The sequence below is a fragment of the Callospermophilus lateralis genome (assembly GCF_048772815.1).
Source record: "Callospermophilus lateralis isolate mCalLat2 chromosome 8 unlocalized genomic scaffold, mCalLat2.hap1 SUPER_8_unloc_1, whole genome shotgun sequence".
NCBI lineage: Eukaryota > Metazoa > Chordata > Mammalia > Rodentia > Sciuridae > Callospermophilus > Callospermophilus lateralis.
The window spans coordinates 160,144-186,753 of NW_027510150.1; the positions used below are offsets into that span (position 1 = coordinate 160,144).

At 37.0% G+C, this 26,610-nt stretch overlaps 1 pseudogene; it reads left to right on the plus strand.

The window, feature by feature from the left end:
* Positions 1–4,044: 4,044 nt before the first annotated feature.
* Positions 4,045–26,610, plus strand: part of LOC143385791 (broad substrate specificity ATP-binding cassette transporter ABCG2-like) — a 564,412-nt pseudogene continuing 541,846 nt past the window's right edge.

The following is a 26,610-nucleotide window of genomic DNA, read 5'->3' on the forward strand; positions in this document are numbered from 1 at the left end:
GGTCCTGTGAAGGTCTCTGCGGTGGCTGCGGGCGTGGTCCAGGATCAGCACAAACCAAGTCCCCAGAACGCTGGGGGATGGGGAGCCCCGCAAACCCCCACTGGACTTGGCTTGTGGGTAAAACCCCAAGTGAATACGTAGGGAGGCTGTCTGGGGAGCCAGAGGGCGACATGGCTCTGAGGAAGTGTTAGGCTGGTTCCTTGAAAAAAAGAAAGGGTCTCTGTGTTTATTCACTTGTACCTGTTGCTGAGGAGCATTTGACCCTCTTTTAAGGGGAGGTGGGCCAGTCTCATTTCCCCACTCAGAATTTCTATGCTCTTAATTTTAAGGGGCCATATTTTTCATGGTGGTCCCAGACTGCAGGAAGGAGGCAGCCTGGAAAGGAGCCAGGGGTATTTGGGGAAAGCTCTTCAGGAATTCAACAGCACAGCAGAAATGATTGGCATCATATTAAGAGGAAGCTGTTTCTTTGGACCTGTTTGAAAGATCCAGCTGACTCCTCTCAATGTTTGAGTCAAGACCTGTTAACTGCCCTGCCTCTGAGCACACACAACTTGGGCAAATTTGTTTGGCAGGAAAGTTGGTTTATATTGTGATCTGTTAAAAAATAGCAAGCATGCTGCTCAAATGGGATGATGGGAGTTTTTGTTAACCAGAGTTCAGTCCTAGTCCAGAGGCCTGATGAAATGGGGGTGGGGTGGGGGGCAGTTAGCAAGTCAATTCTGTCCCTTGTCTCAAAATCAAATGAAAGAGTAATGGTGAAAAGCGGAAAGGAAGCTTAATCAGTATAGTATACTGGGAAGTAGACCAGTGTTTCCAAACCCTGTATTTTTGGGAGCATTGATATGAACTTCTAGATTATTAAGACAAGCGGAACTAGACACAAGTATCCATAGTCAGGCAGCTTTGGTCAAACTATGGCATGAATGATCATTCTCACAATTGGTCTCTGGTGGGAACCTGTTGGAGATAAGAAAGCTGGTATTTCCTAGTTGTATGTGTATGTGTGTTTTGTGTGGTGTGTGCGGGGGTAGTTTCCACTCATCATAAGGGGTTTATTGGTCAGGTCTGTCATTTCCAGAATCCAAGGTGACTGACTGAGAGTAAAGGAAACAGATGTAACATGGATCCAGAGATGCCAAGATTTTAATCCTTCTTTTACTTGCCAACTGTATATTCGTAGGTCAAGTGGAGAGTCTTAAGTCCTTATTATATGTGCAGTACCTGGCAGTTTCATTTGAAAATGTCTATGAAATACAAACTGACGATTCAGAATGGATTTTCAGAAAATGATGTGGTGGAGCAGTTGATTATAGTGGGTTTTTGAAGGTTGGTTAAGGTAAAATTCTTACCTGTCTCCAAGTGTGTGAAGATAAATGGAATTGATATTGAATGGACATAAATTTACTGAGCACAGGAGTTCCTAAAGGTGTAGGAGAATTTTGTTCACATGCATATTTTAAAGGCATTGACTAATATATTGGGTCTTTTTTTTAATTCACAGGAAATGAAGTTTAACTCCAAGTTTGATTATTGAATTTCCTTTTGTAGTTTTTCTGTGAGTGGTTAAGTTTTAATAATTAATTTAAAAAATTAACCAGCCTTTTACAATACATACAAAAATAATGCTAAAAATGTTCAAATATATGACCAAAAAATTAAGTTGTAAATATATCAGCTTGTGTGTGTATCTATAATAGTTCCTTGTTTTATTTTCTTACCTAATAATGGAAATGTAATTGCTGATTATTTTTTCAGAAATGTATAGAGATTCATAGTAACAAATGTATATTGGGCATCTTTATTCCAGGTCCTGGGTATTATACAGGAATTCTCTTAGGAAATACATTCTTTTTGAAACAAGGTGTTTTAAATTACACAAGCATGCAAAATCTATTTCTGCATTTATTGTCATTAAGCATCCTTGAAGCATTTGACAATGAGCATAAATATGACGTTTACAAAATCATATTCAACCTAGAGTAGAAAGCTGCCATGAGGGAGAACATTACAATGGACATGGGCTGACCCAAGGGCCCTCTGCACTTAATAAAGTTACACCAAGGAGGCCATAATGAAAACAGAATGGTCTGTCACACAATTTAGTGACAATAAAGGGGATAACATTGTGTCTCTTCAGAGAAGCTTTACCTGGCATTTACTTTTGAGGGCTATATCGTCATGTGTGTCACACAGAGATGCAGAGGAGACTGAGGATTGGCAATGGAAGAGCCCTCTCAGTGTTTCCATAATGCATGCAACAGTGCACGTTCTAAGTGTACTTCTTGAAATGGCTTGTCGTAGTTGTAACTACCATAGTTGTAATTTTGCATGCTTTAAGTGTTGTTTCTGAAGTCCTAGGCCAGATGTCCAAAGTGGTGGAGTCCCAGAAACTTAGGTCCAGCCACTAGCCTCTAAAAACTTGCAGAAAAAGTAATGTCAAAAAGCAGCAAAGAAATTTTAATCAATATAGCTATACTGGAAAACAAAGGGGACCAGAGTTACCAGTTCTTTGTTTAGTGGTACTGATGTGATATTGTTTAGACAAGGGGGATCAAAAATAGGCATAGTGAAGCAGAGTGGGAAGGACAAGATCATTACAGGAGAGAGAAAGTCAATGGATGGGAATGACAAAGATCTTTCATATGGATTCTGAAGTTGCTGTTGCCTCCAACATATTAAACTTTAAAATTGTGGTCTTGCTCTTACATGCAGTCAGCTTGCTTCAAACTATGGCCAGTATTTCTGACTGATGCTGCTTCATTTTTCCCTCCTCTCCCACATCTCTAGTTACATGTAGATCAGACACCCTTCCCATCATGCCCTGTGTTCCTTATCCTCTTTATGTAATTCTCTTCAATTCAGAAAACTAAAGTTTACTAATTCTCTTCAATTAGTATAGTAAACTATACTAATTCTTTTCCATTGTCATTGTTTAAACTGTAGCTAAACTCAGCTATTGAATGCTTAATGTTTTTTTCCCCTGTATTGGGGTCAAACCCATGGTGTCACTATGCTACACCCCAACAGTCCCTTATTTTTCTTGTAAAAGACAGAGTCTCACTGTACTACCAGTGCTACCTGGAATTCATGATGATCCTGCCTCAGCCTAATCGTATAGCTAGGACTGTAGGTATGCACAACCACTTGTGGCTTGAATGCTTAATTTTGATTTCTTTTTTCAGTTTTTGTTTTTAAGTCTTGATCTGCTTAACTATTGGTTTAATTAACTTAATCATTTTCATACTTAATTTAATATCTTCCTAGAATTTAAATGTTTTCCTAGTAATGAAATCTGTTGCATTGTAAACAATATTGGAGATTACCTTCTTACTTGACTGAAAGTACATAATAACCAGATATGTGAAGTCTGGACTCTAAATTCAGAGAACCTTCTCCTGTCCCTGATTTCTGGTCTAAGCCCTTTTTGGTAGCAACATTATGAATATTTTCAACATTAAAAAAGTACAGGGGATATTATGATGCTCATGTAGGCTGTCCCTGAACTGAAGCTGTATCATAATATGCTTTTTGAAGTCAGGAGCAGTCCTCACCTTTTTTTAAGTACTGGGAATTGAACCCAAGGGTTCTGTACCACTGAGGTACATTTATATTTCTTTTGAGACAGGGTCTTGCTAAGTTGCCCAGGTTGACCTCTGAGATTGCAATCCTCCTGCCTCAGCCTTCAGATCCACTGGGCTTACAGGTGTGCATGTGCCAATGTACCTGGCTCACTTGTCTTTTTTCTCCTTTGTGAGTTGTAGGTAATTTTCATATTCAACTATTTTGTTTATTGGAATTTATCTGACATCTAATTTAAGTACAAGCATTTAAAGTTTCATCTGTCTCCCATTTTAGGTCCTAAGGTTATTCTTATCATAGTGATGCAGGCTGTTCGTTCATTGGAAAAGAATTTACTCACTGCAGCACAGTTTAAAACCATCTTGTTTTCAATGAATTGGTATCTAGAGTTTACAATCTCATTTATATGGAATATCAACTTACTATTACTTTTCCCTCCACAGAAAGGCAAAACCTCTGAAGATGTCTTCCAGTAATGACCAGGTTGTCATCCCAATGCTACAAAGAGACACCAATGACCTCCCTGAGATGATCGCTGGTGACCCGGAGACAATTACCCAAGGAGCTGTGTTGAGTTTTCATAGCATCTGCTATCGAGTACAAGTGAAGAGTGGTTCTCTGCTCTAATGAAGAACGGTTGAGAAAGAAATGCTATTGAATATCAGGTATGTGCATGAATTTTTTAAAAGATTACTTTATTGACCTATAGGCTTTGCTTACTACCAATAGACTGCTGTGAGCATTTGAGTACAAGTTTTATAGAGACATATAGATGCATGCTTTCTTTCCTTTAGGCTAAACTAGGACTGAAATGATTGGATCAGTTATCAGTTAGTTTAAACTTTGAAGAGAATTTATGAACTGCATCAAGTTTTGTTTGCTTTTATGACTGTGCAATTAATGTGTAATTTAATTATTAAAGTGGCAGTGAGTTTGGAACCTCTCGATACTTGTATCTATATGAGCTCACAGATGCTGGCCATTAGGGTTGTTAATGTTTGTCTGATTGCTAGAGAACTGCACTTCCCTCTGTCATGAGGGGAAGTGAATTTGGATTTGCCCTGGCAACACTTGTTTCTTGATTTTTTTTTGTTGTTGTTGTTTTGTTTTTTAATAGAGGAAATAAGTAGTCCTAGTGTATGCAAGCAACTTTTCCTGACTTTCCAAGGCTGGGAAAGTGGTTATGAGAGTCCTTTTGCCTGGTATGGTTGTAGCTCTATATAAAATCAGGTGTTTGAACTGTTTTCTTGACATTTTGTATGCATTTGTGGTCTTTAATGTCAGTAGTGCCTAACATCCTTCAGAGGAAAAGGAAGTGACAGGGTTGGGTAGACAGTATTGGGATGTGCTTGAGAGAAAAATGTTTAGGATCTGAGGATTCATGGGCTGAGCTCAGGGGCTTTGTGCAGGATTAGAACTTTCTGGAAATACCTGCTGTCACGCCTACTTCTTGTCTCTCTTGTGTTGGTTGAGAAATCCTGACCAGGTGAATAAGAAGAGGAATAGTGGATCTAAAGCATTTATCCTTTGTTAATGATTAGATAGAATTGACTTACGAAAAGCTGACAAGAGTTTTGTTAGATAATCAAGAAAATGTTGGTACTTTCAGATTTTGTGTTGAAAGAGGTGAAAGGTAATTTGATTTGAATATGTGTAGGATAAATACATATAAAGTGCATTCTTCATGTGAGGGTACATTTGCCTGCCCCTGCCCACTTTGGTGTTGGGGATCAAGCCCTTGGCCTTGTGCACAGTGGGCCATCTTGCTACCACTGAGCCACATTCCCAAACACCTCTAGATTATCTTTTCCTCCAAGTAGACTAGTGATGGGATACTCTGTCACCTCTGCTCAAGGCTTCTTGTCGTGCTTAAGGCTCAGTGTTGTGCCTCTCATAAAGGACAGGGATCATGGTTTTGTGCTCTTAGGCTAATGAAAGTGCAGTCAAATCTTGAAGTTCTTTCAATTTTTACAGTTGCAGGGACTATTGTTTGTGATTTCTTGTGTTTCTGGTGTAAGTGTCTGTGGGAAAGGACACCCATTTTTGGTTGCTGTGCTTCAGATATTTGTCCTGTCTGCTCACTTCAGGTTAGTAGGCTATGGGATGGAGGAAGAGTTATTCATATTATTTTTTATTTGTATTTGATAGCACAAGTCACCGTTCAAAACAGTAACTATATTCTAAGAAATGTGGTGAGAATCTCGATTTTCCTTTGGATACTCTTTTGCTTTCCTTTTGTAAGAAGAAGTTAAACCAAATTTGACCTTGAGAATTGAAAAGATTTTCATACCTCATGAAAAACTTTCTCTTAAGCTTAGTTTGTCTTCATACACAGCACTTGAACTTTTCCTCACCAATGTTCAATATCTATGGGGAAAAATTATCCATTCCTGAAGATTTATGAGTATTCTATAATGGTGAGGAAAATTCATTATTCTCTTTGGGAAATTTTCAGATTAATGATTAGTTTTTAAATGATTTCAAACATAAACCTGCATGAACACAATCCTTTCACTAGATTCCTTACCTGTTACATTGCACTGTTTGCTCCCATCACTGTGTCTCTTTTTCTTTGGTGGGGTTCTGGGGAATGAACTCAGGGGCACTTGACGATTGAGCCACATCCCTAGCCTTATGTTGTATTTTATTAGAGACAGAGCCTCACTGAATTGCTTAGTGCCTCACTAAACTGCTGAAACTGGCTTTGATCTTGACATCCTCCAGCCTCCATCTCCCAAGCCACTGGGATAACAGGCACATGCCACTGTGCCTGGCCCTACTGTGTCTCCTTTTTCATCCATTTTTACTAGTGTCTTTTGGGAATCATTTGAGAGCAGACTGTTCACATGATGATTTTCTATCCCTAGCTCTTTCAGCCTTACTTTCTAGAAAGAAGGACCCTCTCCTGTGTAATCACTCATTTGTTTTCTGGCAGCAGCTGAGGAGACATGTATCCTCAGAATGAAGGCAGGAGTGGCTCTGAGGGCTGCCCATCACTGTGCTCCTCACCACATCATGTTTCTTCAGGCTCATCCAGACTGGTGCCTTCTAATTCCATCCCACTCCAGGTGATGTTAAAATTGATCACCTGGTCATGCATCTGTCTGCCAAATTTCACCACAATGTCACCATTTTTCTCATTGCACTTCATTACCATTGTGAAGGGTGGTGCTCTGACATTAATCCAGAATCTTGCTCCTTATTATAGTCCCATTCATGACTCCTGTATAGATCAGAAAATATGATAATTACCAAAGGGTGATTAATTTCCATTATCTCATAATTTGCATTAAACTAAGAGGAAAAAGCTTCTTTTACCATTTCTTCTTTAATATACTCTATTGAGTCATGGATTCCTCTTTCAATAACACTTAGTGGTAATGTATTAATATTGTTATTTATCTTGATACTTCTGTTAGTCTGAATTTAGTCAGTGGGAGACCTTTCAATTTGAATTCCCTTCCTCCTTCACTATTTTGACTTATTCTTTCATTCTTTGAGTATTTTCTTGTTATAGCTAGAAGTTCCATATACTTTTAACGTTGAGGCATAACCTGTAATCCTAGCTATTCAGGACACCAAAACAGGAGAATCGCAATTCAAGTCCAGACTGGACAACTTAGCAAGACCCTGTATCAAAGTAAAATTTTAAAAAGGCTGAAGCTGAAGCTCAATTATAGAGTGCTTGTTTATCATGTGTGAGTCCCTAGGTTTAATCCTATTACCAAAAAAAAAAAAAAAAAACCCAAAATGTGCACTGACCCTGCTAGGCCAGAATCAGCTGATGTTCATTCTATGGAATTGTGGAGAATGGTATTTATAAACCGTCATCTGAGTGTTTAGAATGCTCATTGCTATTAATGTGTCACTGGAATTAAACCACCTCAGTGGACATGCCTAGGGAATATATGTATGCATGAACATACACACACACAAACACACACACACACACACACACACACACACAAATATATATATATATATATATATAAAACTTTGTTTTAAAAAATAAAACTGAATCCCTTATGCAAGTGCATGAGGTTGTGGTTCTGTACAGGAGGGGTAAGTGGAGTGGTGGATGGCAGATTGTTCCTCAGCACCCTTCCATCTATACTCTTCTATAACTATCATGTAGATGAAAACCTATTACTTCTAATTAATGCACCAATTCCAATTTAGCACTTTAGATTCTTCACACATTTTCCATGTTTATTAAAATGTGTTTTTTAAAAAAGTCTATTTAAAAACAGTGAAAAAAATGTCTCTTCATAGTCTTAATGTAATTACTGATTTGGTCAGTTCTTTTATTTTCCAATATAAGCTTCTTCACAGCCTACAACTTTTCCTCTCTACTCTCTCACTGCTTCCCATCCTGTATTCCTAGATTCCGGTGTCTGTTGCCCTACTCTCAGGACATCCATTGTATTCCTATTAAGAAAGGAAGGGGAAGAGCAAGTCTAATATAAATGACTGACACACTGTGTGAGCATAAAATCACAGGTAGGAAGGTAACTAAGTTCTATTCAGTCAGAATATACCTATTTTCAGTAAGTCATTTCCTGCTTCTTTTTTGAAAAATAATTAAGAGATGTTAATGAGAATCTGATGCAATTTCATGAAATTCCCTTAAGTGTGTTTAACATAGATCCTAATTTAATAGAACTTTGTTTAAAATGGAATAATTACTCTTTTTGCTTTTGTGTTTCAGTGGAATCATGAAACCTGGTCTCAACGCCATTATGGTACCCAAAGGTCAAAACAAGTCTTTGTGAGTATAACAGAAATTATAAGTCAGCTTTCTTTTTGTAGTTTCAGTGAGCTTTTAGAAATAACTTTTATCAGTCTTACTAATACAGCATCATAAAGTGGTTGAGGTACACCTGTCGAACCTATTATGAGCTAATGAGGAAGAATTAGAAGGGAATAATATTAATGTGAGGAGATGGAACATAAGGAATAATTGAAGACACAAGTCTTAGATAAAAGAGCACATTTCCAGAGTTGGATCCACCAATGTCAGATGGACAGGAGGGTCCTTTGGGAGGTCTATACAGGATAAGCCAAATTTGCCTTGCTTTTATATTTATGTGCTTTCTTGTAGCACAAATGAAAAGGAAGGTGAGGATTTGAATGTAAACACACACACACACACAGAGAAACACACAAACACACATATGTACAAAATTTTAGTTAAGTCATATATCTCTTGATTAGTTAATTTTATAGCTTGAACAGAATTTGAACTAACAGTAGCTGAGAGAGATGGCCTGTATTGAAGGGGAAAAAAAAAACCTCACCATGTTTGTCTTTTTGTAGGTTGTTAAACATTTTAGCTGCAAGGAAAGACCCAAGTGGATTATCTGGAGATATTTTGATCAATGGAGGACCTCGACCTGCCAATTTCAAATATCATTCAGGTTATGTGGTTCAAGTAAGTATTAGTTGGTTTACTTTTAGGTTTCATGTGTTTCTATATAGGGAAGTGCCTTGGTTTGCTGTTTATTGTGCTTCCAGTTGATTTTGTGACATACTCTTAGAATCAACTTTTCTACATTTGCTTCTCATAATTTCCTATTAGAAAGAGGGTGGAGTTAAATGGAAAGGCAGAGAGGACCTGGAATATGACCTCTGTAGGACATGGATATCAATTCTACTTGTATCATTTTCAGAAGGGTCTGCTGATATCTGTTTTTGCCCTCCTGCTTCTTTTCCTTCCTGAGAACATACTTGAATGTGTCTGCCAGTAGTCATATCATAATTCCTTGTGTTCCACTTGGATGTTCAGATGGGTGTTGAAATTCCTCCCTGGGCTCTGTAGCTATCTGTATATGGAGTCTCTGTAGTGAGCAGAGTTGAAAACACACCATTAACTACAGCATTTCCTTGGGTTTGTTATTTTCATCTATTGAGTTACATATACTAGAGGGATAGTATAATAAAAGAGTAAGTATGATTCATTAAAATTGTATTTCCCTTCAGAATAATGTCCTGATGAACACCTTGACAGAGAACATTTGCAGTTCTCAGCAGCTCTTCGGCTTACAACAACTATGACAAATCATGAAAAAAAAGAGAGGATCAACAAGGTCATTGAGGATTTAGATCTAAGTGAAGTGGCTGATTCCAAGGTAAAGTGAAAAAAACTGGTAGAATTGTAGCCAGGAAAGCGGACCTCCCTGAGAGGACAGTGTGACCTTAATCAGAAGTTTCTTATGACATGTGTGGCTGTTTTCTGTAATGATGAGAAAAATAACTACATAGCTACTTTGAAGGTGGAAATGAAGCTGAAGAAACAATCTCAAAGATGGTGGAATCCCTGGAGTGGAGTGTGGTCTCATTGCTGTAGTCAGAACTCATTTGATGTCTTTGCACTAACTTTTCTTCTTCCTGTTTTTCTCTTCCTGACTTTTTCTGCTCTTTTCCTTCTCTTCTTCTTGGGACCTTTGTTTCATGGCTTTTTGAGGCATATTTCTGGAATTGATAAATGACAAGTTCCAGGTATTATTTCTTTGTATATATAACTTGTCTGTAATTTGACTTCCAGAATTATATTTGATCACAGTAGGACTGACTTCTAATTTGCATTGCTACTAATTTTTTCTATAGCTTATCTTTGTTAGGTTTTTTTTTCCTCATCCTCTCTTTCTTCCCATTTTTTTTTTGCCAATATTTATTTCCAGACTCATCTACCAGGCTCTTAGGTTTGAGAAGTATGTTTGTGGTCAAGAGTAATAGAATGGACTAAGTAACTCAACATTTTTTGGGTTATGCAGGATCATGGAAAGAATGATCAAACTTTACAGTTTACTGCACCATGTGGAGAGTTTGCTGAGCAGATATTTGGACCTGTATGTGATAATGAGTTGTTTAGAATGTAGTGTCTCTGAATGAAGCCCCTGATCTTCCCTCCTAAAAAAAATGAAGAATGTGGGTGGAGCATCCTACTGGCTGCTGCTTCCTATTATACTTGCTGATAGGCTTTATGTGAAGTATTTTATTTGGAAAAATAGTCCTGTGATGCTACTTATTTTTGATTACTGAGTATTGATTTTCTTTTCCTTGGCTCTCTTTATTTATTTGATCTTCTCATTCCAGTTTGGTACTTTTTTTTTTTTTACACTGTTCTTTACCATTAAGCACTCATTGTCCTTAGTTACTTGGTTGGATTTCTGGGGAACATATGTAAAGGCTGTTTTTGATTTCTTATAATTAACATAATCTAATAGAATCAAATAATTTTATATAGTTTTAGTTTTTATGATATTTTGAACATAACAGAAATCTAGAGAAGATGGTCTGATTACTATAATGATGTGATTTGGGGGTAATTAATATATTAGTTGTATATTATATGTACATTGTATTATTTATATATTATACATTATGTTTAGTATGTATCATTATTATGTTAATTATATGGAAGTTAATATAATTACTAGTACTGTTCACCTTGATTTCTCAATTGTTAACATCTCCCATAATTATTACAAGTCTGTCTTATAGAACCACTTTATACAAATTTGTATGATATTTATATGCATTGGGAAAAAAGGACATTTGCCTACCTTATCACAAAGCCATTACCAACTAACAAAATGAAGAGTAACATCATATCCTCATATCATCAACTATGTCAAAAAGTATTCATCCACATTTCCCAAATTGTCTTCAGATGTCTTTTTAAAGCTCAGTTATTAAAAGTTCCCAATGAAGGGTTATTATTTGCATTTGATTATTTCTCTTGGAGACTCTTCATTTGAGAGTTGTTCCCTACTGCTTTCTCCCCAGAACTATTCTAGTCTTCTCACCACACACATATTGACTGGTTGAAAAGTTTGAACCAGGTATCTGTGGACTATCCCACCTCCTGCTTTTATCTGAAAAAATTAATTGGGAATTCTGTATTGAGTTAGGGTGTAGATGTTATCAATTTAGAAAATCTTATGGGAATTAAAAAGTGCTTATGTGGTATAGCAGAACGTGAGCTCTTCTGGCTTCAAGTGTACTCTTTTCTTGTAAGTCAACTCAGGGACTTTTGTCAGAAGCAGTGAAGTGTGTGTGTGGGGGGAAGGGAGGTTGTTGTTAGAAGACTAATAGAATACTCAAGGTGTTTTCATTTTTTATCTCCTAGCTTTATCTCCTGTTTTAGACTGTGGTTTCACTGTGTCAGGTCCATGTCTTTTAGTTTTGTTACTCACTGTCTTTAAACCTTTGACTTTATGAGGAATATACAGAATGTTAAAAGTATGAGCTTCGTATCAGGTCCAGCCACTTGGATCCTCTGCCCTTAGCCTCCAGGTACTTATCTGTTCAAATAGAGACCTCCTTTTTCTTTCAGGTGTCCATTTATTTGTTGTTCCGAATAATGAGGGTAATAGAGAAAGAGTATCTTGTAGGACTGAAGTTAATCCACCAAATAAAGTTAATTCACTATGGTGGTGACCATAGTGATTCTTGTTGATAATGTAATAATCTGTGTTTTAGGTTTTATCTAGAGGAGAGAAAAAAAGGACCAGTATAGCAATGGAGCTGGTTGCTGATCCTTCCATTTTGTTCTTGGATCTACCAACAACTGCATTACATATAAGCACAGCAAATACTCTACTTTTGCTCCTGAAAAGGTAAATACTGTGGGAACGTTGTTCTTTTATTTATTTACAATCGGATCACTTCTATGTACCAGGTGTTCGGGGTGCCAGGGTTTCAGAAGTGAAGAGCAAAATTCTTCCTTTCTTCTTAAAGAGAAATAGTCAACTAGCAAAGAAGTGCTATTAAGAAAAATGAATGGAAAATTTGGGGAAGAAAGGCCATGGAGGGAGTGAGGAATTGTTTTAAAAAACAGGATAGTCATGGAGGACCACAAGTATTTGACAAGAGACCTGTGACAGAGTGATTCCTGCTCTTTCTGTCAGCAGAGAGTTCTGGTTGGAAGGAGCAGCCAGTGGCCCTGAGGCACAGCATGCTTGATGCTTGATGTGTGTGGAGCATCAGAGAGGCCAGAGGGACAGAACCCAGTGCAGGTTGGCTGCTAGACTCTTATAACAAGACCACAGGCTGGGGGCTGAATAACAGATACTACTTTTCTTCCAGCTCTGAAAGCTGGAAGTTGAGATCAAGTGTCTACAAGTTGTTTCTTCTTGGATCCTTCAATAGACACAGTTAGATGAGTCACCTCTTAATGACCTTCTTTAATCTTAGTGACCTATTTAAAGACACTCCAGATGTAGCCACATTCTGAGGTGCTGGGTGTTAGGACTTATACATATCAGTTTTGGAGAGGCCACAATTCAGCCAATTAGAAATGATGTAAAGTAAAGTTGGGCTTGGGACAGATTACATAGACCTCATTGGCCCCTGTGAGACATATATTTTCTGCTGCTAAGGTCCAGGGACATTTTGAGAGTGTCAGCATTGACTGCACAATGAGGCCAAGGTGAATGAAGGACATCAAGAAATAGCTGCAGAAGTAGGCCCTGTCCTACTAGGATGCTGGTGGTCAGGTGGTAAGAAAAGCATGTGTTCTGGGTCTTTTTTGAAGGTGGAACCAACTGGATCAGCTTAGGAAATGGACTTGGCCTGTTATGACTCCTAAGTGGGGGCCTGGAAAAGTAGAACAATGGGGGAAAGAAGTCATTCATTTCTATCAAGAAAGGAGACTGGCAGGAATGTAATAGGAGAAATTTTTGAAATTAATTTTTGAACATCTTCTTTAAAATTATAAAAATTTATTTCAAACTGACAAGAAAGTTTCAAGAAAAGTTTAAAGAAAAAAAAATTCCCAGTTCCCTCACCTGGATTCCCTAACTTCTATTTTACTGCTTTGCTTCCTTCTTCTTCCATCTGTGTTCCACCTGTGTAAGTTTTTTTCTGACCTCATGCTCCATCTCTGGTAAATTCTCCACAGTGTAAATTCCAAGAGGCAAGGACATTCCACTACACCAGCCTTCAGGTAAGGAAGTTGACAGTGGTGGCTTCACAACCATCCAGTGCTTAGACTCTAGTAACATGTCACCAGCTTCCCCTGCAGTGTCTGTTTCCTGCAGTGCCTTGGGATTCTTCACTGAAACATGTCTTTTCTGGCTTTCCTGTTTTGGTTGGTTTGATAATCTGTGTGAGTTCCACAGTCCTTTCCTGTCCGTCACGCTCTTGCAAGTCTTGGTGGATTTCATGGGATGACCCTCTACTGGGTCCATCCCTATGTTCCATGAGCAGATTCCGGTCTCATAGGTGTTGTGAACTTCCTTCTGTCATTTGATCATGTTGGGATCTGCTGGGCTTCCCTGCTGGGAAAGTACTTTTCTTCTTTAGAGTAGATTAGTATTTTTTTTTCTGGGAAGATAATTGCCTATTATACCAAGATTGTGTTCCTCCTCAAGTCTCACCCAGCAATTTTAGCATAAGCTAATAACTCCTGTTCTTGTGGTAGTTGCCTAACAGGTAATTGTTGACATTTTATCTAAGGAAGAGTTTTTCCCCTGTTCATTTTCTGTGTGATGTAATGGGTTGGAATCTGCTTTTCTTCACTGTTTTAATGATTAAATTGATCCTGATTTGACTAGGGGATGGCTTTTCAATGGTCTGTATGTTCTTTTGACCTCTCTCTGATCATTCTTCCATGATTTCTTTACTTTGTAGTCACTGTGATGTTCCATGTTTGTGTTGCACTTTTCCTGAGTTAGCTATTTGTGGATAGATCTGGTTCGTTCTGGTTTAATTAATATTAAGAAACCAAAATGTGGTTGCTAGTGTGCTCACTGCTATTGGAGTGGCATTGCTTTTAGATCTTCAATAGGCGTACCTAGGCCTACTGTATGTGTTTATATAAAATTTGGAAATATATTCTATTTTATTTGGAAACATTGGTCATGGATGAATTTTATATGTGTGTATACAGATGTGTGTGTGTGTGTGTGTGTGTGTGTGTGTGTGTATGTGTGTAGTGGGGTTTTTATTGTGTGTGTGGCAGGGTTCCTACCCATGGCCTCATATTTGCTAAGCACTTACTCTACACCTGAGCTATATTTCCAGTCCTTCTTCCTTTCTCTCTTTTTCTCTCTCTCTGTGTGTGTGTGTGTGTGTGTGTGTGTGTGTGTGTATTATAAAAAACATGTAAATATACCTCTGTAATTATTGCTATTTATAAGAGTATATATTTAGATACCCATGAGTTCATATTTTTATTTTTATTTCCAGTCCAATACCTCTGTGTCACTTTTAGTTCTTTCCCTTTCAGCCTTTGCAAGTCACTTCAGACCATGAGAGATGTGGCTCCTTTTATTTTAATATATTCACTTACTTGGTCTCTCTATAATTTAATTTTTTAATACAACCAGTCTGCCACTTGCTTTGGGCAATATCTTTGACTCCTACCTCTGGAAACCCCTCTACTTCATACTTTAAGGTGCCTGACACCACCTTCATGGCTTCCCCTAGTACTTACCTTGCTTTCTCTGATGGCCATGCACCCATGAGAAAGTTTCTGATAGGAGAGAAAAAACAGGACAATGCAAAGATGGCTGTTTGTTTAAATATCTTATGCTCTAGATGTCAACATACATATAAGTGAAGATGCCAGGTTATAGGCCTGGAGTTCAGGTACCTTTATAGAACATACCCAGGAATTTTTTTATTATCTACAGCTCTGCTGACAGTGTTCATTAGACAGTGATGAATTGATACAGAATATTGTAACTATTTCCTTTATTTTTTTTTTATTGGGTAGCATTCAAGCATCTTGCCTCTTGCAGAGATCAAGCCCTGCTATGCACAGTCATCACTTGGGGTCTGATTAAAATGCAGATTCTGTTTCTTTAAGTCTGAGGTGGAGCCCAGGATTTTCCCTAGAGGACTCTAAGAGGGGATACTTATACTAATGACACTCCCCATCCAATCACACTTTGAGTAGCAGGGCTCTCATACAATTCTGCCCTCTGCTTCTAGTCATCTACCAGCTCAATGATGTCTACTGAATACAGTTCCAGTTTCTGAGAGAAGGGCCAATCTTAGGCTTGTCATTCTCTTTTTGTAGTCTCTTTAGTTACCTTATTCATTTAATACCAAGTCACTGTCTCTCAGACACATATAAACACACATCTTGCTTTGTGACACTGAGCTTCTTTGACCAGGAGTATCCTTTTTCTTAGCTCAGTCCTGTTAGTCCTTTTGATGTTCCACTTGTATCATCTTTAGCCTAAGTTGTTAGCCTCCGTTTTACTTACAAGGAACCCTTAGCTATATCTATACCACATTCTATTGAAATTTTTGGTCTTCTTGTCCAAATATCTTTGGGGCAGAGCACCCTTGGGCACACTGCTAAACTATACTAGGAACTAATCAAATTTGTAAATTGAAGTGGGTCTCCTAAAGTTTTTTGTTGTTGTTGTTGCTCTCAGGATTGAATCTCATTGTGCTCTACCACTGATCATGTGACCTTCTTACTTCTTATTTTGGGACAGAGGTACACCAAGTGGTTTAGGCTAACTTCAGACTTGAAATATTCCTGCCTCAACCTCCTGCGTAGCTGAGATTATAGTCACATACCACCACACCTGGCTCATAAACATTTTGAATAACCACTTTGAACATTTTTACCTTTATTTTTTGCATCCATAGTAATAACTCATGTGAAATGGTCTTTTAACACTATTTCTACCATAAATTAAACCAGAGATAGAATCATAGCCTTACTTCTGCATAACTGTGACTTAGAGGGCATTTGCTTGACTTTTAAGTTTTTCCTGGGAAAAATTATGAAATTATAATATTGAAACTACCTTATGACAGTAGTGTAAAAATTAAAATGAAGTAATTTCTAAAGCATATAGCAATCTGATAGTACATACTTCAGAATGTTCATTGTTTTGTCAAGGGAGAAAAAAGAAAACTAATCCTAAAGTGATAGAAGAAAAATTATCAAGGAGAATTATTTGTATGACTGTTGTCTAACTATTTACTCTATTACTACTTCTCAAACTTGATTATATTTGTAGGTTGCCTGGACAGCTTGTTAATAATATGAACTTCCTGTATCAACCTCAGAAATTCTAATTCAGTGTCTAGGAGGACTCTCCAGACTTCTGCATTTTTAACAAGCCTTACAGTAGATTCTAGTCTGTCAATGTACCATCTTTTCAGAACCCCAGTGTTTTTAGTTTTTAGTTTTCTTGGCAAGAATTGTCTTTTTTCTGTTTATCTTGATTATGTATTTTAATTGCTGTTATGGTACTTATAAACACTGCAAAACTCTTCCAAGGGAAAAAACTGATTATAAATGCTGCCAAGTTATATCCTGTTTAGAACACAAAGAATACTAATAATGTATATGAACAATTCTTTCAAAACAAGCAAACAAATAAAACATGCCCTTAGGGGTTATTATTAAAGACACAAAGCCCATGATAATTACTACTTTTTCATAATAATTACTAAGGTGCACAAAAAAAATCTTGATTTTTTTTTTTTGCATATCTGGGTATGAAACACAGGGTCTTACATATACTAGGAAAGCACTTTTGATGAGCTATGTTTCCAGCCCATCATGATTTTTTTTTGAGTTGCAGTGTTGTTGAAATAATAAAGAATAATAACATGTTTAATTTATAAATCACATATTAAAGTGAATTTCTAATAATTTAGTACTAATAAAAACATTGAATTAGGGATGAGGCTGTGGCTCGGCGATAGCACAATTGCCTGGCATAAATGATCATTAGCACCATGTATTAAAAAATAAAGGTCTATCAACAACTAAAACAATAAATAAATAAATAAAGGTATGGTGTCCAACTACAAGTAAAAAAATATAAAAAAAAACCATTGAATTTAGATACCCCAAGTGTCATGTAGGTAACATAAGATGAGGTGAGAAGACTGTAAGAGAAAATGAAGTTGAACTGCAAACTCTTGTTTTAATGGTAAGAATAAACTGTTATAATTAGGAAGAGTAAGGTTCAGATGTGTAATGATTCATTATCTTTCTCTTTTAACTTAGGATTTCTGAGCAGGGACCAGCAATCATCTTTACCATTAATCACCCTCGGTATTCCATCTTCAAGCTCTTTGACAGCCTCACCTTATTGGCCTCAGGAAAACTAATGTACCAAGGTCCTGCAAAGAAGGCTTTGGAATACTTTGCATCAGTAGGTTTGGTTGACTTTTTCATGCACTAGATCCTTCATTCTTGGAATTCTGGAAGAGAACAGAGGGGTTGATGGGAGTGCTGTTGATCTTTGTATAAATTTACCTCGGGTTCCACCACTCTAAAACATTCTTGGTCATTTTGTTGCCAAACATTTTCTACATATGGTAGCATATGTGTGTGAGAGTGTACTGGTCCTGTGGCTGTTCTGCTTCCCAGTGACTGTGTGGGTTAGCTCTTCATTTCTATAACACATATCTGAGGAAAACTAATTACAAAAGGTATGATGGTTTTTGGCTTCAAGTTTCAGTCCACAGTCTACTGGCCTCATTGCTTTGGGCCTGAGGTGAGGCAGAAAAATGGTGGAGGAGAGCTGTTCAGCTCATGGCAACCAGGAAAGAGAGAGAGAGAGAGAGAGAGAGAGAGAGAGAGAGAGAGAGAGAGAGAAGAAAAAGAAGAAGAGGAGGGAGAGAATGAGAAGGAAAGTTGGGGAGGGGAGAAAAAAGGAGAGGAAATGGGTTAGGGACAAAATAAATCCTTCCAGGGCATGAACCCAGTGACCTACTTTTTCAAATTAGGTCCCACTTCTATGTAATCTATTCTCATTATTATCCCATGAAAGGAATTAGTTTCCTGAGGAAGTTAGAGCCCTCACAATCAAATAATTTCTTAAAAGCTCCATCTCTTTACATTGGAGACCAAGTCTTAAATTCTTTAGTATTTAAGTATTTAAAATGTATACTTTATATCCAAACCATAATATTCTGCCCGTGACCCCAAAAGGCTCATGTCTATCTCATAATTCCAAATGCATTCAGTCCTACAAGTTCCTCTAGTCTTTAACAATTCCAACATTTCTCAAAACTCTAAATCCAAAGTATTCTGTGAGACTCAAGGTAACACCTTAGCTGTGGGCCCATATACATAATAAAAGGTAAGTTACATGTTTCTAATATACAATGGAACAGAGTATACATTTCCATTCCAAAAGGGAATAAACAGTCTCCAAAAAAGCCTTGTTCTTTGCATATATCCTTCCTCAGCAGACATTCCATGGTTCATGGCATCTCTTAGTCCTGGCAACTCCATTACTGATTTAGCTTTCTCTCACAGAATCTCACATCACCCTCTCAGGGGCTGCCTGCAGAGACTGCAACCTTGACACAGATTCCTATCTCCCAGGCCTTCCTTTGAAATCTGGGTAAAAACTTTCATGAACCCCCTACTTTAGAATTCTGCATTATTTAAAACTGGCACAACACAGATGACACCAAGGCCCACTGCCTGTAGGAACAGTAGCTGGGTCTGCTCAAACAATAACTGTAGCAGCTACTGAGTGCTTGGACAGTGAAATGAGTCCTGGCAGGACAAGTTTCTAGGTGGCCCTGTGCCTGCAATGTAACCCAGGACTCTCTTCTCAAAGCAGAGTCTTTCAAACTAGTTATCATTTTTACACCTTTAAACATCTTTCCTTTTTTCTCCATGAAACATTGGTTTCTCTTTAAAGACTCTGATTTCTTCAGCAACCACACCTTCCTTATTTGCAGCTTTACAAGTGTTTTTCTGGCCAAACAGAAAATTTTTAAATGTTCCTGTTCTGCTTTCTTGTTGCCATTTCTCAATAAATATATGGCTAAAAGCTACTAGCAATAACTATGCCACAGTCCCAATGATTTGTTCCCTTGAAATTTCCTCCAATAAATTAATTAGTACATCACCTTTAAATTCAGTCTCAGAGAGTGTTGGGACATGAACAAAATGGAAACAAGTTCCTTGTCAGAATATACCACTTATGGACTTTAGTCCAGTTTCCAAAACAGTCCTCATTACAATCTGAAATCTCATGAACACAATCTTTACTGTCCACATTCTTGTTGACATTCTGGTCATCTGAGATCACACCATAATTGTCCATTAACCTCTGCTTACATCATTCCAAAGCTTTTTTATCTTGTATCTCCACATTTTCCAAATTCCTCCCACAAATCATTTTCAAAGGCTTCTGAAGCACATGGTCAGGTATAGTCACAGCAATGACCCACTTCTTGTTAATCAACTCCTTATTGTTGTGATCAATAACTGAGTACAGTAACTTCGAGGAGGAAAGATTTGTTTTGGCTCATGGTTTTGGAGATTTCACTCTCATACAGCTATATGCATTGCTTTGGGCCTTAGGAACTAAGCTTCATGTCTTTGGCCTTTGGTGAGAACATTATGGCAGAAAGGTGTAGTGGTGGAAACTGTTCAAATCTTTCCAGCGAGGAAGGAGGGAGAGAGAGAGGGATGGATGGAGGGAGGGAGGGAGGGAGAGAGAGAGAGAGAGAGAGAGAGAGAGAGAGAGAGAGAGAGAGAGAAAAGTGGATCAGGAGCATGATAAATTCTTCCAGGGCATACTTCCAGTGACCTAATTCCTCCTACCACACAGTAGTCCATTCAAGTTATTAATTTATAAGATTGCTATATTGTGTACCATGCCTTAAACATGTGTGTTGTGGTTTAGATATGAGGATTCCCTCAATAGGTCATGTGTGAGATGGCATAAGAATGTTCAGAGGTGAATTGATCAGACTATGAGAAGTATAACCTAATCAATGGATTATCCACTGCTATAGATTAACTGGATCATAACTACAGGCAAATAGGGTGTGGCTAGAGGAAGTAGGTCACTGAAGACATACATTTTGGGTTTATAAATTTTGTTCCTGGTGAGTGAAGCTCTCTCTCTAATTCCTAATTATCATGACCTGAGCTGCTTTCCTACTCCATGCCCTCCTACCATGATGTTCTGTCTCCCCTGTGCCCACCACTATGGTGTTGTCTGACCGTGGACTGAACCTCTGAAATCATGAGCCAAAATAAACTTTTCCTTCTCTATGTTTTTATTTTCAGGTCTTTTGGTCACAGTTGATTAAAACAACATGCATCTTTGGGGAAATTCATATCTAAACCGTAACAGTGATCTTTCCCTTAAAGTTCAAAATTTAACTAGATTTATATCCAGTTATTCTGTCAGTTAAATATTTATGGAATGGCCCAATATTATTATTTTGAGACCTATAACAGATTGCTTTTTTATTTTTGTTTTTACTGTGGCATGTAATCTTGCTCTGCCTTCATGAGAGCTCATGGAGATACTACTTAACTTTCTAGAAACATTAGAGTGAAGATTTAGGACTTAAGTGGGTGTGAGTGATCTATTAGTCAATGGAATGGCTAATCCCAAATCTGATTGGACCAATATTTCAGGGATGCCTAATTCTTTGAATTTTTTATTAAATTGTGTGATTTTTTAAAAATAGCTCATAGAATCTGCTTCAGAGATATTTGGGTATGATCATAGATGCTTCTCTATGACCTCAAACAGTTGTCTTTTTAAATTTGTTTTTGTTTAATATCTCTCCTTTAAAAATAATCAAGCATGTATGGATCTGGGGAGTCCAGAGGAGACAGGAATCAGACCACAGGCAAAGTTTAGATGATTTATGCCACTAGAAGTGGAGGAAAGAGTTCAGGTGTACTGTACTGGTCATTTTCTCTCCAGAATGCTACCCTGAAGGATTTGTTCCTCTTTGGAATTATGACAGATTGACAGATGGTAAATTTGAAATTTGAATTTAATAGGTGGAAAAGCTATCTTGTTGTCATTAGTATTGCCATTCCAGTATTTCCTGGATCAACTCAGAGAATACAATGCATCTGGGCCTTCAAAACTTCCTTCCTGTGCTTAGTCTTAGTCTTATGAAGGAGTATTGATAAACTCCAGGAAATTTAGATAGCTTATTGAACTTTACTACTTATTGTAGATAATAACTAACGTAGTATGTTGTAAAGAGTCCAGATTTGGTTGGATATATATGTATGTATGTATGTATGAAAATGAGGGAGAAGATGATAATTCTGCCTTCCCTAGTCTCACCTGTCTCACACTGTGTGAGTCCTCTTTACTTTCAATGACCATCGGGTTGAGTTGTTGGAGTGCCTTCTTTTGCAGGTTATCCCTGTAAGCTATACAACAGCCCTGCAGTCTTCTTTCTGGAAATTATTAAGGGAGAATTTTCTGCTATGATATTAAACAGAGAGAAAGAAGGGCATGAAGGTACATCAGTCTCAGATTCACAGTTTTTGCCTAATCAATTTGGCTGAGGTTTTGTGATATGGAAAGATATTGTAACAGGGCTTTGTGAATTTGCATTAAATTAATGTTGTGTTCTGATACCAATCAGCAGATAGGCTTTGTTACCTGAGAGTGCTATGGTTTTTTGTTTGTTTATTTGTTTCATTTATGAGTGAGCATTTATATGCTACTTTTGATTTTATGGGGGGTTTCCATTTAAAAATGAATACGCTTGGGCTGGGGACGTAGCTCAAGTGGTAGCACGCTCACCTGGCATGTGCGGGGCACTGGGATCGATCCTCAGCACCACATAAAAATAAAAACTAAAGATGTTGTGTCCACCGGAAAAAAAAAAAAAAAAAGAACACCTATATCACTCCTTCTATCATCAGCTCAGATGAGTTGTCTGGCATTTTTTCAAGAACTTGCTGAGTGAGCCTGAGGAAAACATATTAAATATTAAAAAATTCTCTCTCTTAAAAAAATATGCTCATTGTTATAGTATTTAAAAATGAGAAACAGTTTTTTATGCATTAACATGTGAAATAAAAGGACCAGATTTTTATATTAACATTATAACTCTGTATGAAGATATTTATTTTAATAGTTAGGTTCCAAGTTGGGAGGAAAAGGTCAGTGAGTTGGCTGTTATCTGTAATTACAGTCATAGTAGTACCTAGCTCATTCACCTGTGTTTTTCTAATGTGAAAAGCGGCGATAAAGCTAGTAATTTTTATATTCAGGCTCTAAAATCAAATTGTTATTGAAGAAAGGAGTCAAAGAAAAATGGGTTAAATAATTTGTTGTCTAATAGTAGTGTTTTTGTTCTTTATTCATTTTTTTCTTTGACAGTCAGTGAGACTGAAGAACTCTCCAAGGGGAAAATACCAGTCATAGAAACATTAGTTGAGTTTTACCTCAACTCCTCCATCTACAGAGAAATGAAAGCTGAGTTAGACCAACTCTCAGGTGGTCAGAAGAAGAGGAGCTCTGCCTTCAAGGAGAACACCTATATCACTCCTTCTATCATCAGCTCAGATGGATTATCTGGTGTTTTTTCAAGAACTTGCTGAGAGATCCTGAGGAAAACATATTTCAGGTGACCTGAGACTCTTTTAATTATGCTGTGAAGTATCCATGTAGAAGTAACATGGTTTTGATATGATCTACTTCAGGAATTGGTTTATTCTCTTCCATTCATTTATTATCCTTGCTTCATTTGGTATATAATCATGGCCAATAGAACAACAACAAAAAAAATCACAAGTTTTACGTATGGGAAAGTTACTTAGTGATTCTTAGATTACCTCATCCAGAATTTTTGTTGATTTAGACAAATTATAATGGGTAATATTGAGTAGAAAAAATTTTCTTCAAAAAAAGAAAATAAAGACAGTGTATCTCAGATATGTATGGGTATTGCATAGCTGTCCACTTTCATTTGCAGAGTCATTCACAAGATCATATGCTGCATTTTGGGAACTCACAAAGCAGTACACAAAATGAGTAAAAATAAACATTTCTGTTCTCACGCAATTCATTTGTTATGAGGGTAGAGACATGATAATTGATATATCAGATTGCAGAAGGGTCTGTACAGAAAATGTCAGCACAAATGGAGGGAGAAGAGGGGCGGGAGACAAAAGGCAGTAGGGGCAAGAGGGTTGTTTTTCCCTTGAAATGAGGCCCTGAGAGAACTTGATGTTACTGAAACAGTTGAGGGTTGTCTAGGCTGACCATTGTCTGGGCTGCCCACTGTCTGCTGGAGGATCCTGTATGCAAAGTGCTGTTCCTTATAATTCACCTTCCTTTTGAATGATTTTAAACTTTAGAAAGCACTAGATACCTCAAAGAGTTTGCATTTTATGCACAGATAGTAACCAGACTAAACAAGGCTATTCATTTTCAGGTTAACCCTCTTAACGGGGATGATATAATGTTCTTTTCATCTTTGGGTAGCTCTGTGGTCATTGATGATTATCAATTTTCAAGGTTTTTCTGTTGTTTTTAAACCTGTGTCATACAAAGCTTTTCTAACTTCCAGTTCATTTGTCCATCATTTGTAAGGAAATCAGTTTAGCTAAAATCAGTCAAGCCTAGACCCTGGCACTCAGTCTGCATCTTAAGGAGGTCTAGGATGAAATGTACATTATCAATCATTGATTTTCAGTTGAGTATTGAACAATGACCTTTGTAGGCTCTAATGAACTACTACTGACTATTTAACATTAATCATCATAATTTTCATATGTAATTATTGCCTGCATTATGTATTTTTGAACAATGTGATGTAATCCATTCATTCTTTCATAAGATTTATGTATTATGTTTCTTACTTGTTCTCAAAGTAGTAGTTCTGGACAGAGTATGATTAGGACATAGCTACTTGCAAATACATCAGGATTGTGCATTTGGTCCTAGGTGTCCTTAAGATATAAACAGAAGCCCAGTGCCTCCAGGCTTGGTGTTCAGCCTTCTGGTCTCATCAGTGAACTCAGTTCTGCAAAAGGAAGTCCAGCAATATTCAGAGAATAGTAGTCTCTAGAAAAAAGCGAGAACTCTTAGAGATCCCTGAACTTATTGGGACAAATCTCAACAATTTTTTAAATGCCGGAATGTTTGTGTAGGAACAGGCAAACCCGTTTTTTGGAAAGTACCAAATAGTTAATATTTTAGATTTATCAGGCCCATAGTTGTTTGTGGTCAGAAGAAAAAACAGTGGCTGTCCCCATTTGGCCTGTGGGGCATAGTTTAATGATTCTTGTGGCTTAGGACTCTTAAACTGGACTGTTCTTTTTGCCTAGGTTTTGAAGACAGATTTGTTAAAGTGTTAAGACAGATTTGTTTTATGGCTTCCTTCTTATAAGACCCTGTCTGTTGTCTGATAGCTATGTTTGGTTTAAACTAGTTATTTACACGATTCAGATTTGACCCCTATCCAGCAGTTGTATTTAGAAGTTCTTAGAATAAATGAATTATCTATATAAAAATGTTTATTCAATGTGCTAGTTTTCCTGATTAAATTGATTTGGAAGACATTATTATCAGTCTGTCTGAGAGTCATTGTTTTTATTAACATATTGAACATTTATGGATTTATTTATTTATTTATTATTTAGTGAAAGCTATAGACATCTCTCAGAACACATCCTTGAGAAATGTTGGTTTAACCTATTTGAACAAAGACTGAGTAATATTTTGGGGAAACCCCTTTTTCATCTTTGTGTTTAAAACAATCCAGATGCATAAAGCTTGTATATATGACCGCTATCACTATGTACTGCATTGTAATATACTTAGTTTTCTTTCTTTTTTTATGTAAGACAGAATAATATGGGTAACCTCATAAAAGCATGCATGATATTCTCATGTAATTCTTTGTTTTGTTAAATGTTTCAAAACTGATGACTGTAGAGTTTTGAAAACTATAGGAAACATCTTAATGATAATACTTATTGGTAGTATAAAATGATAAGTTTGAATGCAAAGAAACTAAGAATACGGAGTGTGGAAACTGAAAGATTGGATATTCTTAAGTTATACTGTATGAAAGTAAAGACTGTGGTTTACCTGTTTATACTGCATATTGGTAAAATAATCAATATTTGTTTGGAAATCTTTCCAGAATAATGTCCTCACAAACTATTCTTTATAGATCATGCTTCATTTTTTTAACTTTGTCTTCCTTTATGCCATAAATGTCCTTCACAGATTATTTCATGTTTTAATACTGTTATTGTATTGAGTTTCATTTGTTCCCAAATGACTGCCCCAGGTCCCTGCATGTCTGTTATCTTGTGTAGCATTTGTAGGTTCAGTACATGAGTTGAACTGGACCCTTATAGCAGTGCCTGGTGGACACTGAGAGTAATTTTAGCTTGACGAGTACTCTGCTTGCTGTCCTTTCTATTCCCTGAAGAAAAGATACCTTTATTTGCCATCTAATTCAGATAGCATTTTCAAAACATATACTGCTTTATATTCTTCTAGTGACTCTGGCCATATCATTAAAGTGTTTATTGAAATGGAGAGATGTGATTATATATCCATGTGTTATATAATAATAAGTGATATGAAAAATCTTAGCTCTAATTGAAATTCTTACCTTTTTATGTTCATTTTTCTTTTCAAAAAGATAATTGTGGCAGTCATTCTGGGAGTGGTCATAGGTGCATTTTTCCTGGTACTAAAACATGATTATACTGACATCTATCATAGGTAGGTAAATTTGGATCTTGATTTTGATAAAATGCCACTACTTTATTCAGGCTTGTAGACATCCATTAAAAAATTGGATTTATGATAAGTATGGTGCAAAACTCAGGAAAGAGTCAATATTTCTTTTTACAAATGTATACATATTTGTGGTAAATTATATGCAAGCTGAAGTTTACCCTTTCAGCCATTTTTATATGTACAATTCAGTGGCATCACATACATTTATACTGAGCATCCATCACTGCTATCCACCTCCAGACCTTTCTTTCATATTCTGAAATGCAGTCTTCATACCATTGAATAGTAACTCTCCATACCCACCTCTCCCAACCCTTGGCAAACTTTTAAAAGTATTTTTAATCCTTTCTTTTATTGAAGGGTATGTAATAAAAAGTACAGTTCAATGAATTACCAAAAAATGAAGATATGTGTGCACCTCCACTTTCTCTGTTGCAGTCATATAATATTTTTTTTGCATGTGACTGGCTTATTTCCCTTAGCATAATAATATTAAAGATTTGAAACAGCTATAAGAACACTGATCAGGAGTCTGGGGCCT